General features: G+C 39.9%; 1 protein-coding gene and 1 long non-coding RNA gene across 2 annotated transcripts in view; one reads left to right on the forward strand and one right to left on the reverse strand.

Moving 5' to 3' along the window:
* Positions 1 to 641: 641 nt before the first annotated feature.
* LOC124873100 lies at positions 642 to 14,682 on the reverse strand. The gene is made up of 4 exons (XR_007039437.1): positions 14,219 to 14,682; positions 2,126 to 2,198; positions 1,329 to 1,377; positions 642 to 688 (listed from the first exon to the last, which is right to left on the reverse strand). It is a non-coding gene; the product is annotated as an uncharacterized LOC124873100 (long non-coding RNA).
* Positions 13,817 to 15,911, forward strand: part of LOC124873099 (synaptic vesicle glycoprotein 2C-like) — a 106,674-nt gene continuing 104,579 nt past the window's right edge. Inside the window, exon 1 of the mRNA XM_047373622.1 lies at positions 13,817 to 13,982. The gene's annotated coding sequence lies outside the window, so the exon portion shown is untranslated. The remainder of the gene's footprint in view (positions 13,983 to 15,911) is intronic.

A 15,911-nucleotide genomic window follows, 5' to 3' on the forward strand; every position in this document is an offset into this window, starting at 1 on the left:
AAGTCAATTAGTTTACTTTGTTTCTTCCCCATTATGTTTTATGTTAGTTTAATTGTAGTATAAATGTCCCAGATAAAAGGTCACTGGCATGAGACTTTAAGGAGAGGACATTAACACGGCCTTCTACTGCGACTAATTCGCAGCGGTGTTAATTTTCTGGAATGAAATCCGACCTTAATTTCCAAAATGCTTAGTCATCCATACACACACAACACAGTCACACAGTTAGTTTCAGGTACCTTGCAGTTTTTCTAAGTTAACTTGGTGTTATTTTATGAGCTCAATTTACTCCGTTCTTTTTACTTTTATAGCGCTTACTCTATTCCCTCGCAGGGGAATAATCCTCAGTCGTTTTCTTTAATCCCCTTCACAGCGGGATTGTACCAAATTTGTCACTATTCCTTTCACGGTGGAATAAAACCATTCGAATGCAGCGTCCTTACCGGCGACGCACTACCGACTGTTAAGTACTTTTCCTATGAACTGTATTTTAAAACTGTCTCACCTCGGAGTTGACTTCTTGGTGACTCTCTGGACCCTGTGAGAGTCACCCCGCGCCGAGGAAGGCAATAACCCACTGGCCAGGTGTGAATTCACACACACCGGGACTTTCAGCCACTCCGGCTAATGGAGGCTGTGCAGCGGTGCTTCGCTCGACGTCAGGCTTCCCCCACAGATCCCAGAGTCACTGTTAAAGCAAAGAGAAATAAGGTTATTGAATTAATCCGGCTACGAAGGACCAATAAATGTTAGGTATTATTTAGTCAACTCAGAGGTAAGAACGATACAGTCAGAGTTACTTGCAGCAAGGGTAGCCCACTTTGCAGTGAAACTACAAAGTTTTTGACACCCTATCTCTTTATTTATATGCACAGTTCAACAGACAGTTCAGACAGGGTGTGTGTGTGTGAGACGGAAAGGAGGCTGGTTCTCACAAAGATAACAATGATCTCACACACACAGGGAGGAAGGCATAGTGCAGGTGCCTTGCAACACAAAGTTTTTACATGAGTGATTACAAGTTTTTGCACCCATCCAACACAGGTGAAAGTGCAATACAGAAGGAGTACCCTGTCCAAGAGAGGAGCAGAAGACAGCACTGGAAAAGTGCACAACTATCCGTGGATGAAAGCTGATTTTAATGGTATACAGCTAACATTAGTTTAATTAATGAGATACTTTAAAACCATACAGAAAAGTGAGGAGTCATTACTAGAGTATGGTCAATGCAAAAAGAAGATATAAAGAACGAAACCTGATCACATTACTCATAGTGACGTAATTTTAATCGCCGTAGAAAACCTAAGGAATGATTAAACTTCTCTCACCTTTACTTGTTTCCCTTCCTCCTACTTCTGCTGTCTCTTCCGCCAACCTCTGGTTGACAAAGCGGAGAAAAGCAATTAGCATCACTGTCACTATCCATCTATTATCCACCATGCTAATAGAAGATGACAAATTATAGCATGCAATATGGGATGCCGTGCCCACCTTCTATGTGTGTAAGAGAGGATGGGGCAGAGTTGTTTCTGACTATAATTCAGATACTGTTCCCTAAAAAGTGGGCCTGTGCAATTTGTGTGACTGTTGTTAAAGATAAACAACATCACCTGACATACAGTGCCATCAGCGTTCTTCAACCTAGACATAAAGCTGAATGAGAAGAAATGTCATAAATGACGTGTGGAGTGACGCTACTGTGACATCTCTGTGAGGTTACAGTATACCCTAAGTTGCTGTGCCATATTAATCCACTTGAGACACATCAAAAATGTAACAGCACTTAGACCAATTCTGAATCACATATTAAGAGGATTTTTATGCTTTTTCTATAACTATGTTTAAGCTGAAAGTGATGGTAGCATGTCGAGTAAGATAAACCTACTGACTGTGAAGACCCTCAGTTAAAAGTGAACCCAATTATAAGTGTTTTTTCTGAAATGCAGAGAGAGAAATGAAAACTTGACATAGCTGCCATCCACACAGATGCACAGTGGCATCCTATCACAGTACCATGCTGGAATTCAATGAGCTCCTGATAGCAATGCATAGGTGCTGGATTTATACACCAGTAGAAGTGATTAGACAACAGTTCAATTATTTGGGTGGGTGAGTGAATACTCACCAGAATCAGTATCTCCCAGAAAGCCCTCCTGCTCTGACTCCCTATGTACCAATTGGACTGAACTTGCGATTGACTGTTAATATGAATAAAAACATGTCCATACATCATTTATGTAAACTCCAGAAACCCCACTTTTTCAGAATCATAATCAGAATCAGCTTTATTGCCAAGTTCATACATACAACAAACAAGGAATTTGACTCCGGTACACTTTGCTCTCTGGGTTTTTTTCTTTGTTTTTCTGTTTTTTGCGTTATAAGATATATTCTGCATAAATCTTTATGTCCTTAAATACATATATACAATATACACATATACAAGGTGCAATTGCGACTTCAGTATGAGGTTGTTTGGTACTCTATTAAAGTTTGGTACTCTATTTTTGTGTGTAAGTTAAAACAGTAAATGCCTAAATTTTCCTTGAGGTTGTTCCTCTAAAGGTGTCTTCACAGACAGATACACAAAAATACAGATAGACTTTAACAAAGGAATGCAAATGAATACAGTAAGTAACAAACCTCAACTTTTTTTTTGTTTCTTAACAAGCTAGTCTTGCTATGAATCAGAAAAAGGCGGACTCAAGATTCAGCCAGACACAGTACTGAAAGTTTAAAAGGTTTATTTAGCCACAGGAAAACGTCACACAGGTAACACTCCTCACAGCTTCCAGGAATCACTGAGGCAGAAAGAGGGATTAGTGACTTGTAGTCTCTCCAGATTTTGCAGGGATCAGAAAAGCCACTAACCTGCTTTTGTCTTGAGTGGAACTTGAAACCCAGAGGGGAAACCTCAGTGGGCGGCAGGCGGTGATCTCCACAGCACAGGTAAGAAGTGACTCCAGGCTGAATAATCCGAGGGCTAGACTGGCTCAATAATCCAAGAACAGAAACAGGGTCAACGATCGGAACAAGAGGCGTCAGGCAAGGGGCAGGCAGAGGCAAAAACCAGATGCAGGAAACAAGGTCGACAACAAGAATCCAAATAGTCCGACAGGGAGCAGGCAGAAGCATAAATCCAAAAGGCAAGGCAAGGTCAAGAACAATGATCCGACAGGAAGGAACGCTGGATATCTACTCACACGATGGCTTTCAAAAATCTGGCACCGTCTGCTTGTCAGAGTCGGTATATATCAGGGAAGACACAGGTGTATGGCATGCCACAGATTGCACTACACTGCAGCAGCCACCAGGTGCATCTAATCTGCTGATTGCAGCCAGGGAGACAGGGTAGAGCAGACGTGCCAGAATCATAACAAGTCTTGGGATTGCAGCACAGCCAAAGGCGACTAAAAGTTAGAAAAGTGGCTGTATTAAACTTAAATGAGCCATGGCTTCAGAATAAGTTGACTTATTTATTTATTTTAGACTGTTTATTATTATTGTTTATTATTCATTTCTTGATATTATGCAGTTGAGGAAGGCAGTTTTTGTACAGAATGTTTACCAATTTATAATTTTAGTGTTGCTGAGGGAAATGATTTTAATATTCGAGATAACTAGCTATATGACAGTAAATGTTCTGCTAGTGTTTGTCAGATGGGCTTACTCATTAGGATTTTACAAGTGACATAATTATAAAAACATATTTTCTAAGCATTAATTTCCTAGAATATTACTAAAAAAGTGTACACCGAGAAACTTTGATATTCCATGTACATGGATGTTTCTGTAAATCTAAAAACTTTGAAACATGTCTGTTCAAAGCTTATGTAAACATTATTTTAAAAATATTCAAAGTGAATAATGTATTGGCTGATAAACTTCTGCAATTTTATCACTTCAAAGTTTTACTTTTCTCCTTACCTCGGGTTATCACCAGAGGCTTCTTCATACCATTGCACAAACATGTTATAACTGGATGGTTCATTGCCTAAGGGGTAAAATGAGTCAGTGTTCATTTTTCATTTAGCAGAAAGACCTTAGGCACACAATGGTTCTATGTGTTGACCACAGTACTCTCACCAGAGGGGTCATGAACCAAAGAAACCTACCCTCTATCCTTTTCATTTTGGTCTCACAGTCTTATTCCCCCAGTTATTATTGTTTAAGGTTGATTCTGGGAAAGTTGGATGGCCACTGTGGCGGTTTCTCCAGCAATTTCTTAGTGCTTGTATTTATTTCATTATATTTTCTTTTTCACCAGTAAAGTTGGTTTAAAATGGGTCTTTTCTGCAATATTTCTTTGAGACAGTTGGGTGCAAACATTTGGTAAACAGCTCTCTTATGTTTGGTTAGATTGCTAGCCATATTGATCTCCATTTTTTCTGAAATGTTAAGAAATGGCTGGGGAGATAACTTATTACGATGCAACATGACGAAGTGGAAGAATCCATCAGTCTGCTGAAAGCAGGGGACAAGCTACAACATCTGAAAATTTTAATGATTGGAAATTGTCATTAGTTAAATTTTTTCAGTTTTGTAGTTATGATTTGTTGGCTTTATCTAGTTCCCTATGTTTATTAAATGTTGTTTGTAAGTGTCCTTCCGCCTCGATTTGTGTAGGGTAGCCTCTTTGTATATATTTCCCCAGTGTGGTTAGGTCAGTCATGTTTGTTATCTTTATTTGTGTTTGGCTTAGTTGACCTCATTTTCGTTTAGGCCATTTTTATATATTTAGATTTTTTGCTTTTCCATGGATTTTATTACTTATTTTGGAGAAAATAATTGAGGGAATATTTTTTGTAGCTTTATTATTTTCTTCTTTGTTCTTTCTTTTTTTAAAACAAACTTAAATGTTTCAGATCATCAAACATATTTTAATATTGTAGAAAGATAATCTGAGTAAATACAACGTGCAGTTTTCAAATGATGATTAACCAAGCTGGCCCTATGTGAAAGAATAATCATCTGTCTTGTGAATTAACCACATTTTGTGGAAAAGCTAAGGTTAATTTCCCTAGCCACAACCAGCAATGGCTACTGCCAGACCCGTAGAACCAAAGAATCGTTGAAACGGAACCAAAAGGGACACATCTTACTCTATAATTAACAAGACATTAGAAACAAACTCATTGACTTCTATCAGTCTGGAAAGAGATACAAGTTTATTTCTAAGGCTTTCAGACTCTAGTGAACCAAAATGAAAGCAATTATCCACAACTCAAGAGAACATGGAACAGTAATGAACCTTCCCAGGAATGACCGACCTACCAAACTTACTTCAAAAATGTATCATGGAGTTATCCAGGAGTTTACAAAAGAACAAAGAAACATAAAGCACTGCAGGGCTCACTTGATTCAAGTGTTTGCAATTCAATAAATTCAATAATAGAAAAGAGATTGGCCAAAAAAAAAACAAACACAGTAATGGGAGGCTACAAAGCCAAACAAAAGCCCCCAAAAAACGCAAAAACCCTTCTTTTATTTTTAAAAAAGAAATTATCTTTGGGTGTGTCCTCCCCTGTAAAACTAAGCATTTAAGAAAAAGAACATGATATTGACAATCAAATACGATGGTGGTAGATAAATGCTTCACTGCTTAGGGATCTGGCAAACTTGCTGTAATTGATGAAACCATAAAACAATTGATAAACATTGAATGTGGCTGGGTTTCATGATTTAAAACCCTCCAATGTGGGAACAATTGATAAACATTGAATGTTGCTGGTTTTTATGATTTAAAACCCTCCAATGTGGCAAAATCTGAACAATTCTGTAAAGAAGAGTGGACCTAAATTCCTCCACAGTGATGTAAAAGATGCAAAACCTTCACAGCAATGTATGGATGTGCTAAACAATGATTTTTGTATGTACTGGTACACCCCTATTTATTCTCTAAAAAACAGTATGGCAGGAAGACTTCGGTTTGCAAAGTTTATCTGAATGCACCACAAGACTTCTGGAACAATTTTATTTGGACAGATTTGTCAAAATTCGAGATGGCTGGCCACCACCAGGTTTGGCCAAATAGAGTCTGTTAGCACAAACACCTCATACCAAGTATCAAGCATGGTGGTGGACAGGAGATGCAGTTACAGCATCTGGACACAATGTATAGACAACTATAACCTCGTGTTTATACCAAAGTCCTATGGAGTTAAATGTGAGCTATCTCTGCACAGGTAAAACATCAACAGGGCAATGATCTCAATCACAGCAGTGCATCAAAAATGGAGTGTCTTAAAATGAGAATAAATCTGCGTTTTCAGGTGAGTCAGTCAAAGTCTCGATTTTTGAGAAACTGGTTCTAGATTTAATTTGGTTCTAGATTTAACCCTTACCTTTTGGATAACAAAGACAATACCTTTTGGAAATAATAGCAAAAAGTCAAACAGAAGATGACTAGTACAAGTTATTGCTGCTCAAGATGGTTCTACAAGCTCATGAGATGTACTAGGTTTTCCCCAAAACCGCAATGGGATTTGTGAAAGCTTCTTTAGTCAGATTTACTTAATAACATCTGTACTCCCACACACACTCTCTCACACAGATGTCATTTGTAGGGTTTCTAATTAGTATATGCAATTTGGAGATGAGACAGATTCAGATATGGCATTTTACTAATTTCTTCACATCAAAAGAATAACTTGGTCATTCTGAAGGCTAAATAAAGATGTGATGTTGAATTTGTGCCATAGAGGAATAGAATACAAGTAAATGCAATGATAAAACAGTCTGATAAACAGTTTAGTGCTTCCATATCAAATTCAAAGCTCCCTTGCACTACATGTGCAATAATCTGTAAGCAATTAATGTAATTTCTTAAGAGCTCCTCACTTAGAGAAGAAGCAAATTTAAAACTGGGTTATTCATATGCCAAAACAATCAAATCTAAAATACTTTCTTCTTTTTTTGTATAGGGAACAATATGACTTGAGTCTTTGGCATTTGCTAAAGGTTAGAAGACAAAAATATCTGCTCTGGGGATTTGGCAGTGTGAGGCATAAAGATTACACAGCAATGGAAGAAGAAGCTGTTCTCATGGATCTTTCCAAGTTACAGAAAATGAAAAGAGATTTGTAACTTTCCTCCACTTTCATAAACTGTATTCATGTAATGATCAATGCAAGGTTTGACATGTGGACAAAAGAGAAAAAAGGTATTTTGGTGAATGCCACAGACAGACCAACACCCAAACAATAAAAGTGGTGGTAAGAATCTCTGAAGTAGTGTCTGACAAAAATCCAAATGCAAACTTTGCTTCTTCAGTACTCCTCAAATGTTAACACGTCAATATGCTGCTTGTCTTCCTGTTCGTCTTTGCAACCTTTTACCACTTGTGTTAAGAAAGATAAGTAACCTTGAAGTAAGCAGATAAGCTCATTCAGAGGCAATTTATCTCGTTCCTTAACAACATTCATGTTATCTCAATGCTTGCCTGCTTTATCACACACTTTTCTGAATGACTGGATATAGAAGCCAAAGACGAGGCTACGTACTTGTGAAACTGAGTCTTAAAACCTTTTTTATGACTAGGAGCTGCTAAAATGACATAATTGAAGTACAAAAACTAGGAACAAATATTGTTGCAACACCTATTGGTTTGTAGAGTAAAGTTTTTCTTTGATGCCATTAGCATCTTATTATGAGCAATTTGTAGATGGCTGCATACGAAGTTACGAGTTACCATGTTTGCTCATCTATGTTATTATGGACCTTGCTTTGTGCACAGTCAGGTTGGAACTTGTTGGGACCCACAGCCATGAGTTACAACAGGAAATGCGGTATGGACTTTTCTGGAACTTTCAAAATAAATTGCAATAACCTACATCCGGCACAACTTAGGAATTGGGGGTAACAGCAAACCTCCCATGATGCCACTGTCCACATAAAACCCGAGGCTGGCCGGTGAGAGAGCACGCTAATGTCTCTTTGCTGGCAAAAAGACATAAACTCTTCAAACTGGATCCAAGGGTGTCATAAGATCACGCGATCATATGCAAAGTTAAGTGCGAGTGAATCACTGTTTGTGTACCCGGTGATTTCATTCATAAAGAAAGGAAATTAAGGTATAAGCATTGCTTTACTTTGTCTCTGAGGCCTGCAGAAGCAAACTGTGTCCCAGAGGATTCCCCGTAGAGACGCTGTCTCTACAATAGTGAGTGGAGCGTTTTTCCCGGTCTGAGAGGACGACAACAGGAGCCGCATCCCTTGGTAACATGCAGTGTGGTCAGCGGACAGAACAAGCCGTCTTCCAGCCACTGCTCCGGAGGTTAGCTGGAAGCCAACCCTTTGTTGAAAGAGCTGCCGCACCTTAATAATAATAAGAGAGATAGAAGTGATTTAGATTGAAATGATCTAAACATTTTTCATTTTATGAAGTTTTGGCAAACCGAGACCACAGGGCCAGCCAGGCAGTCAAGCAGACTCCACGATGCACCACCCCGCCCACTACCATGCCCAAGGGAAAGACGCCGGCCCAGCAAGCCGAAGTGTGCCACAGAAAGGCCCCAGCACACGCAGCAAAGAGGCCACACACCCATCCAGAGACGCAGACCCACCTACATCCAGGTCAGCCAAGCAAAAACGATAGAGCCGAGCCAGACCGCAGATCCCCCCGAGCCACCGCCACAGCAACAACACACATCCTTCTGTGCATTCGTGGGGGCACGGCGAAGACCACTAACCCCAAGCACACACAACCCACCAGGAACCATCCAGCACAAACGAGCATACCCCACCCCAGTATGAGGCAGAGAAGCCAGATGCAAGCGCAGAGCTCAGCGACGCCCACCCTGCCGCACCCACGCCCGGAGGTCAGAGCCGCCGCGCACAGGACCACCGCCCCAACGCCACAGCACGCCATAGAGCGGAGGACGGAATGCAGCAAAGAGCACCCAAAGCAAAAGCTGCACACAAAGCTCACACTGCGCAAATGCGCCCCCACCAGCCCCCCAAAAACAAAGCCCCCCATGAAAGTGCACTCCCACAAAAAGGAGACCCACAGCATCCAGGTCCTAGAACATGCCCGACAACCATACCCCTGCCAGAAGCAGCTCCGCAAGAAGACCCACCCCGAGGCCCACAAAAGGCAAGAGAGCCCACAGAGCCAAAACCAAAACCCATCCGGAAGCCGAGACCAATCCACCCTGAGACCAACCCCGGCCAGCCCGCACACTCGAACCATGCAGACCCCCCGAACCCCCTCCCCCAGACAGAAAAGGGACCGGCGTCAGTAACCGGAACCAAGACAAGGAACCAGAAACCGAGCCGGAACCACCCAAGGCCAAACAACGCCCACAAACTTTATTTAAAGGGTGATTTTAAACACAGAAGATTGGCCATAAAGCGCTGTCCGCACTTATGCATTTTAACCCTTTTATTGATGGTATTTTTAAAGGTGTGTGTTTGATTCTGGTACTAAGCTATCAGCCTCCTTTGTTAGCTTCAACTGATAACAGGTAAGGACACGTGCTTGCTGCCAAATAATATTTACCCAGAAAGGTTTAGTTTTCAATCCAGTAAATAATGTGTCCCTAACATCATTTTACTAAATTTGATAACTAAGTAAACACCATTAAGCCCAATTTCTCCAGAAAGATTTGGCTCTTTTCCAAAATATTCCCTTAAATATTTTACCATTTCCTTTGATAATATTTATTTAAATATTATTTAAAAAATAAAGGCAGCTAATGAGACACCGTTGAGAATTAATCATCCAGAAGGTTGGTTATATTTAGCAGATCATTCTTTAAAACATTATTTTATTAAAATAATATTTTATCTGATCTTGCATTGTGAAGGGTTGTCTACAGGTATGCTGATTATTGCCTATGTTAGTCCCAAGACTAACTTAACTTCATTTCCAGATTCTTCAAGATAATCCTTGGTTCTCAAACATAAACATTGCATGGTAATGTTGCATCACTCTTTTGGTCATGGTTCTCAATAATCTTTAATCAACTTGTTTATATTGTACATAGCTCATTAGTCTTCGTCATTCTTTAATTCTGCTTGGTAGTTTAATTGGATTGTTTTAGCATAGTAAAGAGTTTGTTGATTGAAATATGTTTGACTTTGACTTAACTTATTTTAGTTAATAAATTCTTGTATTTTAAGAAATTGTGTGAATTCATTCCATGTGTGTGCAGAGTTTATGCTGCTCAATAATGTCAGAGCTCGTCTCACACCTTTCTATTTTGTCCTAATACCATCGCCTTACTGGGCTGTTATTCACAGGACAACCCTTAACAGACCGAAATATTATTTGATAAAATATTACGTATTAAATTATAAATATTAAATAATATTCTCAGATTCATAATCTCAACAAACTGAAAGCGGCAATTCTGGAACTGTTCCCAAATTGTCAGGAGCATTAAATTGTCTAAACATCTTTGTAATCTGCAGAATGAGGAGATTCCTTTCCCTGGAACTAAGGAGCCAAGCCCAAAGCCTGGAAAAACAACAACCCTGCACAATAATATCACCCTCTATCACACTTCAGAGCTCTCACAGTGGAGCCAGGCAAGTACTGTTATCCTGGTAACCATCCAACCTAGACATGTCCATCAGGTTGATAGACAGAAAAGATGGATTCCTCACTCTAAATCAGGTGCGTCCAAAGTGTGGCCCGGGGACCATTTCTGGCCCTTGGAATAATTTTGTGCAACCCCTGACTGCAGGTCAAGAATGGTAAAAAACTTGGTCCCCAGCAAAGGAAGCTGGTGCAGATGGACACTTTTTGTAATTTTCGAAGGCTGAGGTGATAAATTCATATCTCATTAAATGGAAATGGGAAAAAGATTACACTTGTTGATGCTTTGAAGATTTGGAAACAGCTGCCTGGTCAATGAAAACCTATTCTATGAAACTAGGCAAAGATTGGAGGTCTGTAGCCATTTAATATGTACAAAGCTGCCAACTGTGCATCATCTGTGATTTTACATGGCACTTCAACTCAATGGCTGAGCTGTTGTTCCCAATTGCTTCCACTTTGTTATAAAACCACAACAGTTGGTCATAGAATATTTGGTAGCAAGGCCTCAAATGTCTTTAAATAATGTATTTCATTGTTGTTGCATAATCTTACACAGTCTTTTTTGCCACAGTTCAGGTTGTTTTTATTTGTATTGCTCTGCATTGCTCTGCCTGTAGATGTGAGAATCTACCCATGAGAATGTCCCATGCGATCAGCGGATGTTTAGATATAAAAAGCTACCCACCCCATCTTGATGCAATGAAATACTGAGATTTTCCACTCCTTTGCTCCCAGTAGACATGCACTATTCAAACAGTCAAATCAAAAGTGACAAATATACTGTGCATACATGATAGAAAATGATGCTCCAAAAATTTGCTTCATTTTGTCACATTTAAAACTGCATAACTGGTGCTTTTCCATACACCAACATGGCAAGGTAGGGAAACTGTGTGACAGCACGAAAACTCCTGAACCTTACATTTATAGATGCCACCTGTACAAAAAGTATTTTGTTTATTTCTAAAAAAAAAAAAAAAATAAGAGAGAAAGATATCAGTGAGAAGATAAGAAGGAATGTGAGAGTTCAGAACTATGCCCAGGGATACTGAACACATGGAGGTATTAGGGAAAATTTATGGGTTTCTCAGATTTGAAAGTTGTGGCAAAAACAAGCAGCTCCGTTGTTCTAAAAATGCATTTTCAAAGTTGTGTTAGTGTGGGAGGCATGAGCTGGAGGATGGCTGTACTGTATAATTAGAAGAAAAACAAAGCAGTGCATCCTGATGCATTTACAAGCAGACCTCTCCAACAACCCCTCTTTGTTTTAATGCACTGAATTATGTGCTCCCTGAAGCATATAAATAGAAATCAATTAAACTCTATATAATTCATCCAACTAAACAACTCAGAACAAGTGTGGTTTTATTCCAGAAAAAACTGCTCTAATTAGAGGTTTGTAAAATATTGCAATGTACAATTACTTTAGTGGAGACCTGCATTTTTCAGTCTTTCCCCATCACCAGCAGCTCTAGTTTACTTATGCTAACAATACACTAACAAAAGCTGATTTAATTTCCCCTCATCTTTTGATTTAAAACGCTGGTAGGTGGGGAAATATCTGCAATTAAAATTCATTAAGCAAGACACTGCGGCTAAACAGCTAAAGCATGATGAAATAGGTCAATATCATATTAGAAGTACCATGTGTGGATGTGGTTGACAGTGACAAAGTGAAAAGTAAACAAGCCACTGTCTCGTGATTGGACTGAGGTTTGAAAATCCTCTCTGGTGTTGAACAGCCATATCTTTGATTAACACATAGCCATACAAGAGGCCTTAAGCACACAAACAAACAAACGAACAAACACTATTTATAATTGAAGATTAGGAAGAACTCACTAGAATGGGTTCGAATCCCAGCTGGTGGCGTTTCTCTGTGAGTTTACAGCTTCTCTCTGTAGTAAGCATTCATATCTGTTTATGTTTTTTGGTCATGTTACAACCACAAACAGCAATGTATTTTATTTGGATTATGTGTGACAGTCCAACTCAAACTTGTGCATAACCATGAAGTAGAAGGTAAAGGAAAATGTATCTCAGATAAAAATCTTAAAAGTGTGGAATGGGTGTGTATTCAACCCCTTTTACTCTAATAGCCCTAAAAACTCCAATGCCATCCATTCCTTCATGCTGGCACCTAATTAGTACACATAGTTCACACAAATGTAATCCCAGTGTAAACCTAGTTGTTCTGTTAAGGCCTCAGAGGTTCGTTAGACAACATTAGTAAACAAAAAGCATCATGAAAACCAAGCAACAGCGGATGGGTGAGGGAGGAAGTTGTGCAAAAATTTACAGGAATGTTAAGTTATAAAACTATATCCTAAGCTTTGAACATTTCACAGAGCAATTCTTCATTCGCAAACGGTGCATATGGACAAGCATTAATCAGGTAAGCAGCCAATTGCCCCATGGTGACTCTGGAGGAGCTGCAGAGATTCACAGTTCAGGGCAAATCTGTCACCAGGACAACTACAAGTCATACACTACACAAATCTAGCTTTTATGGACAAATAGCAAGAAGATCACCACTGTTAAGAATAAGATGAAGAACCCCTGTTTGCAATTTTGGGGAGAACAAGCAAACACGTTGAAGATGGTGTTGTGGTCAGATGAGACAAAAACTGAAGTATGCGTAGAGGAAAACTAACACTCCACATCAGCGAACACGGCATCGTGGAACATGTTAGCAACATCATGCTGCTTTTCTTCAGCAGGGACAGAGAAGCTAATGAGAGCTGGGAGCGGGGACAGATGACACTAACTTGCTACTTTACATTGGTTAATCACATAGCTACCCCCTAAACCCAAAATAAAATAAATAATAGCAATAATAATAATAATAATTTTATAGGGCATTGTAAATAGAACCAGTGATGCAGGTTTTATTCTGTCAATGTGGTCCAAAGATTGTCAGAGGAAGTTACAGTAAACTTCTTGCCAAGATCCACATTCCAGTCCCCACAATTGTCTCCTCTGGCAGCATGTAATCCGCATCATCTCAGGACTTTTGTCAAAGGGTATTAAAGTGTATTAAACGGATGCAGACCTGCTCCTATTGTTCTCAGTCTGTCCACTACTACTAGATCCCTTCCTCTCCTCTCCTCTCCTCTCCTCTCCTCTCCTCTCCTCTCCTCTCCTCTCCTCTCCTCTCCTCTCCTCTCCTCTCCTCTCCTCTCCTCTCCTCTCCTCTCCTCTCCTCTCCTCTCCTCTCCTCTCCTCTCCTCTCTCCCATCGCACTCACGCTTCCCCCGCAGCCCCTCTGTTTTCTTGGACTGCAGCGGATTTTTTTCTGCAGCATCGCACAAGACCAGAAAGCAGAGATCTGGGTGCGATGTCTACTCCCTCTGTATCTGTGTAACTAAGGTGGAAATCAGGGAACGGAGCCGTCAGACTCATCAGGCTCGCTGCGATGCTTTTTGATCCCCTGTAAATTGTAAGTAAAGACGCTTCTCTCTTTCTTTTTCTTATATTTTCATCTATGTAGTCATCTCCCTCCACTGTACAGTTTTTGTCCAAACAGTATTTTTTCCCACAAATTCCTTATGCATAACCACATAGCCTGCATATAGCCTGTTTTAAAGACACTAACTTATAAATCAGAAGTGGCTGTAAAATAAAGACATGGTGGTTGGGGATGATTGACAGGAAAGTTGGTAAGAACTTTTTTACCTGGTGAATGTCTGATCGTGCTTTCGTGTTTTATCCTAGTTTTTTTTCTGAGTCACGCATTTCGTCTGTTGGTTATTGAACTTGTAAAAGTTTCTGTGGAAATGCGACACAAGGACTTCATATAGTTTGTGACTTCCCGGGTTGCGGGTGTTGGATGGAGGTAATGACGTGATCATTGGTTGAATAAAGCGAACTGGTACACGCACGGTGAGGCAACCCCCCGAGCTTCTCCGTCCTGCAGGCAGCACCTGCGATTCCAGTTGATCTGCAGGAAGATGCGCTGAGCAGATCCATCAGGAGCCGCTGTAGTGTAGCTCCAGCGTCCTCGCAGGGCGGATTAATGCCCAGGGAAGATGGACATAAACCCAAATCTAATTATGGGACGCAACTTGCTTGATTGATGCTCCTTCCTGTAAGTGATGTGTTCTGCTTTCGCCCCGTAGCGCCGCTCTGTGCAGGCTGCAGTCTAAACGCTGGAAGTGGAACAAAGAGAGGGTGGGTGGGGGGTGGGGTGACAGATGAGTTGTGCATAAAACCTCTCTGTCAGCTGACCAGGTGTATGCATCCAGGAAGGTTTTTACCCTTTGAACAGCTATTTGTCCAGTCATGAAAATAATATATACTTTGGGAGTGCAGCAAGCATTAGTATTTGGTTTAACTACAGTCCAGGCATCAAGTTTATTCGAGGAAACAAAAGTACTGAAACTGAAAAAGTGAAAAAGTGTTAAGACCCTCTTGGACTTTTCCACATGTCACATTATAACCCCAAACTTCAATGTATTTTATTGGGATTTTATATGATGGACCACCACAAGGGTATGCAAAATTGTGCAGTTTACAAATAAAACTTGAAAGTTTAGCGTGCATTTGAATTCAGCAACCCAGCCCCATCTTAGTCTGTTGTTTATAGTACCATATTCTGCTACAACTGCAGCTGCAAGACCTTTGACCTTTGGTCTCTGCTAGCTTTGCTCATTAAGAAACTAAAGGTTTGGCATAGTCCTCTGAGCAAAATAGCTCATGCTCAGTCCGATTGGATGGAAAGCATCTTTGTACCTCAAGTTTCAACTATTGCCACTGATTACCAATTGGATTTAGGTCTGTACTTTGACTGGGCCATTCTAAAAAAAAAAAAAAAATCCCTACTGAAAAGCATCCCCACAGCATGATACTACTGTCGCCATGTTTCAAAGTGAGGATTGTGTGTTTTAGCATTTAGCATCTAGACCACAAATGTCAAATGTGGCAACCTTTAAAATTCTCCACAACTTTCTCCGTGGCCTGTGTGCTATTTTCTTTGGTCTTCATGATACTTTTTGTTCACCAAGGCTCTCTAAAAAACTTCTGAGGTTTGCTAATTGCATTAATTCTAAAGAAAATTGGTGGCACTGGATTTTATTTACAAAATGTTTTTTTTTTTTTATAATTTTAAACCCTATCTATCACATTCCCTCAACTTCAGAATTATGCACTACTTTATGTTGGTCTTAAATCACTTCTGTATTTCTGTTGTTACTTTTAAATTAATGCTAACATGCTTTTGCGTTAACTTTATTTGAATTCTTCCACACTCACCTGGCAGCAGAACTGTTGACATTTATAGCCATGTAGAGCATGTGTGCATCTTTTCATTTTTTTCTTGAGTCATGTCTTCTTTCCTTGTGGGATATCTTTGCACTGGAGAATGAAAAAA

Source organism: Girardinichthys multiradiatus, chromosome 8 (genome assembly GCF_021462225.1).
Source record: "Girardinichthys multiradiatus isolate DD_20200921_A chromosome 8, DD_fGirMul_XY1, whole genome shotgun sequence".
NCBI lineage: Eukaryota > Metazoa > Chordata > Actinopteri > Cyprinodontiformes > Goodeidae > Girardinichthys > Girardinichthys multiradiatus.